Source organism: Arachis ipaensis, chromosome B9, assembly GCF_059453495.1.
Source record: "Arachis ipaensis isolate K30076 ecotype BB chromosome B9, ASM5945349v1, whole genome shotgun sequence".
Taxonomy (NCBI): domain Eukaryota; kingdom Viridiplantae; phylum Streptophyta; class Magnoliopsida; order Fabales; family Fabaceae; genus Arachis; species Arachis ipaensis.
In genome coordinates this window covers 74203893-74208381 of record NC_142444.1, presented here as the reverse complement: position 1 = coordinate 74208381, position 4489 = coordinate 74203893, and positions in this window count along the sequence as shown.

Below are 4489 nucleotides of genomic sequence, written 5' to 3'. Positions count from 1 at the left end.
AAGATCCAAAGCAAGAAAAGTAAAGAGTGCTCAAGCAAGAACAAGGAAGAAGAGAGATCAATTCTCCTTACCAATTCTCTAAGATCTAAATTCAAAAGTAAAAGCTCAAAATGAAAATGAAAGTTCAAAGGAAAATTCAAAGTAAAGTCTGGCTCTAATTACATTAAACTAGCTCATATTTATACACTTTCTATTCTTGGATTTTAGAATTTGGATGGGCTTTTAATTTGGTGAAGATTTGAATTTAATTGGATTTTTGATTGATTTTTTAGCCCATGAAGAAGTTGCTCCCAGGAGGATGCTCAGCTCAAGTGGGGAGCTGAACATTGAAGCTTTATGTGGGGATCCTTTGTAGCGTGCAATGTTGGGGAAGGCACCAGGGGAATGCTCAGCTCACAAGGTGAGCTGAGCATTGGGGCCTTGTGCGCATGTCTTGCTTCCTGGCCGTGTCACATGTTGCGCCTTGCCTTCCCTGGACCGTGTCAAGCATTTGTGTCATGCACCATGAGTAGCGCTCAGCTCTCCAAGTGAGCTGAGCATTGGAGCTTCCAAGGGAGGTCCTTGGTTCGAACCTTGAGGAGTGCATGCGTTGAATTTTTCTCTTGGTGAAGGAAGTGGTGCCTTGCTCCTTGCTTCCTTAGGGTGTTGAGTTCGAATCCTGGAGGTGGCATTTTGCCAATTTTTGGCTTGTTTTCCTTGTGAGTAGCGCCCCCCTCCTTCCCTAAGGTCATGGGTTCAAACCTTGGAGCAAGCATTTGGCAAACAATTTCCTTGAATTTCTTGTGATGAATGCCCGATAATGCTCCCTTGGTGAGCTGAGCATTGTGGCTTCTCTCCTTCCATGTGCCACACTTCCTCATTTCCTTTGCCACATTATTTTCCTTCTTGGGCCACACTTCTTAAGCCACGCTTTCTTCTTTTCTTCACCTACAATTAATCAAAACAACCAATCAAAGTATCACCAAATTCACAAGGTTTATAAATCTTTAAAAATCAATTAAATTTAGCTTAAACCTCATGATTTAGCATCAATTAAATGGTGGTTGTTCGATTCAAAGAAACCATGCATTTCCATTCCAAATTACTTACTTAGAATGCAAGAAAGTGCATAAAACCAAATGAAAACAAAGAAAAAGACTAGATAAACTAGGCTAAAATGACTTGTCATCACAGCATCAAACTTAAAACTTGCTTGTCCCCAAGCAAGCGCTAATCAAAAGCGAAGATAGAGTGAAATAGAAAAGTACATATGTCCTTATTAAGCAAATAGTTGAATTTGGTTTATGGGGTTTTATGCAGATCAAAAGTAGCTCAATTATTACTTGCTGTGAAAACAAACAATGTTTCCTTAAGTGTTCACTAAGGTTGCTGCTACAATGCCTTACTTTTTGCTTATTTCCCTTGTAAAATTTTTTTCTTTTGCTTATAGAGCTTATTACTCATTGAAGGCTTAGTGGCAAATGTTGCAGTGGCCTTTGGCTTAATTTTCACTCAACATTTCTTCACCACAGACACATGGCTCACCTTTTTCCTCCTAGGATCATTGATGCCCAGCATCTCTTTGGATAACTAAGTGTTTTGTAGCTAGGTTGCTCTTTATTGTGGACTTTCATTTGGCAATCCCAAATCAGTTGATCTAAGTGGCCAAGTTTTGAAATACTCCTTAGAACTTACTTGTCCAAGCCTATCCCAGTACAAAAACACCACAAGCATGTGTCCTAGGGTCCAAGCTATTGGTGTCTAGCCTTATTGTCTGTTTCTTTGCCACTTTCTTTGGATTTTTCCATTTCTTTTTCTTTTTGTTTTGTTTTATTTGCAACGGACTTTCATTTATTGAAGGATCATAGCAGCAAACTAGCTTAAGCTTCGAGTAACAAGTCATTTTGCAGCATTTATTTCTATGAGCTATCAATTAAATCAAACACACACCACCACTAATTTTCATTCTAACTTTTGCAAAATTGAATAATTACTTTTCTAAATCAAACATCTTTCTTTTATTCAAACAGCAAGGGAACAAAACAAAATACTCAAGCTAATGAAGGATGACAATTATTATGCAGGTATTCTTTCAAGCAAAAATTATGCAGATAGCTTTCTTCAGCATGTACTTCCACTTGCAACTAAATGATCATTCCAGCCAGACATAAAGGAATCTCTGAATTAAATCATTACATAACAACAAGGATCAAGTATAAATACAACCTGTTGGGTTGCAGCTTTTCATTCTTCCTTCTGTTTGCTCCTTCTGCGTCATAATGCAAGTGTTCTTTAATTTGTTGGCTATTTTCCTGCATAATCCTCAAAAGTGGCTTACTTCTCAAGCCCTTAAGGTATCCGTTTAATATGCAAAGCTTATTTGTGGGCTTTTGAACTTACTTTGGTGGGTGAACACCAAACTTAGTTCCTTGCCAAGGTCTCTCATGCAGAAAATTAATTATCTGTAAAATCCTTTTTCAATGCTAAAGGTACTAAAACTAAAAACTATGAAACAGTAAATCGTTAACTAGTTTATCTAAATGCTTGAAGCTAGCATTATGCAGAAAGTGAGAATGCATTTTATGATGAGACTTTGGTAGAACACCAAACTTAGAATCCTTCACTCTCCCTTAGATTGTTTTGGTGTGCAACACCAAACTGAGCTTCTTGCAATGTAGACAAAACTAATTGACCTTTTTATTAAAATAGCCATGAAAATAAAACTACCTCAGGTTGGGTTGCCTCCCAACAAGCGCTTCTTTATTGTCACTAACTTGACATCTTATCCTTTGATCATGGGGGTTGAAAATCATAGTTCCTCAGCTTTTCTCCTCTTACTGTGAACTTCCTTCCGGTCTCCTCTTTGATGATCTCTAGGTGTTCAAGTGAAAGGACCCGGTTCACAGTGTAGTATTCAGATGATTGTGGGGACACCTTCATTGGTTGCGTGTTTGACACTACTTTATCCCCTGGTGAAAAGCCTTCAGTAGGGATCTTCTTATTTCTCCACCCTCTTGGCCTCTTCTTCTTTTATTTCTCAAAAGATACTCCCTGCCTTGGTGGTTCCTTATCTGAGATGTTGAATTTCTCATCTGGAGGTTTTGGATCTAGTTCCTCCTTGATTTCTTTGGTTTGTTGCACCATCTCTACTACTTTCAAGCTTGGATTTAGAAGTCTTGGAGCTAACTCATTGACTACCTCCTTCAAACTTTGATCTCTGGCCTTATCCTTCATAGACTCTTTTTCTTGAATGGGCTCATGCAAAGTTTTAAAAACGTGGAATGCTAGGTGCTCATCATGCACTCTTAGCAACAATTCCCCCTTTTCAACATCTATCAATGCTCTGCCCGTAGCTAGGAAAGGCCTCCCCAGAATGATGGGAGTGTTAGGGTCCTCCTCCATATCCAGGATGACAAAATCAGCTAGAAGAAGAAATTTTTCCACTTTTACCAGCACATTCTCTACAACTCCAAGTGCTTGCTGAATGGATTTATCAGCCATTTGAAGAAGTATTCGTGTGGATTTTAGCTCGACAATTTGGAGTTTCCTCATTAGAGACAAAGGCATCAAATTTTTGCTTACACCAAGATCACAGAATGACTTCTCAATTATTATGTTTCCTATGGTGCAAGGTATATAAAAACTCCCAGGATCATCTTTCTTCTCTGGCAACTCTCTTTGGAGAATAGCACTACATTCCATTGTCATCTCAACAATTTGTCCTTCTTTTAGAGACTTTTTCTTTGTCAGCACTTCCTTCATAAATTTGGCATACACTGGCATATGTTCAAGTGCTTCTAAGAAAGGAATATTGATGCTGAGTGTCTTGAATATGTCCAGGAACTTTGAGTATTGCTTATCCTCATTCTCTTTTTTGAACCTCTGAGGGTATGGAAGTTTGGGGATATATGGCTTCACCCCTTCCTTCTTCTCTTATAGCTGTGGCTTAAGGATGTTCTTGTCTCTCTTTGAGCTTTTTGCATTCTTGGTCTTTCTTTCCTCTTCACTTCTCTCTTCTGTCTCTTTTTGTGGAACTTCTCTGTTGTGTTCTTCTTGATTGATGGCTTCCTTCTCCCTAGTCTTCTCACTTCCCACTATGATTGCCTTGCACTCCTCCCACTTTGTAGCTTTTCCTTTGTCCCTTGGGTGGTCTTGAGTGGCACTAGGGGATGCATTTGATTGCTTCTCACCCATCTCTACAATTCGTTTAGGCATTTGTTCTATATGCCTCTCAAGATTTCTGATTGAAGCTTCTTGGTTTTTAATTGAAGCTTCTTGGTTTTTACTTGTTATGGCTTGATCCTTCCGTGCTGCTTCCTGATCTTGTCTGCCATCTCTTGATTTTTCATGACTTTCTCCATCATTATCTCTAGACTAGAGATTGTTTGGGAGTTTGGATTTGGTTGTGGTTGTGTAAAGTGAGATGGTTGTTGCTGGAAGTTGTTTGAACTATTTGTGGGATTATTTTGTGGGTGGAATGTGGATGTGGAAGGTGGATGATGGTTATTTT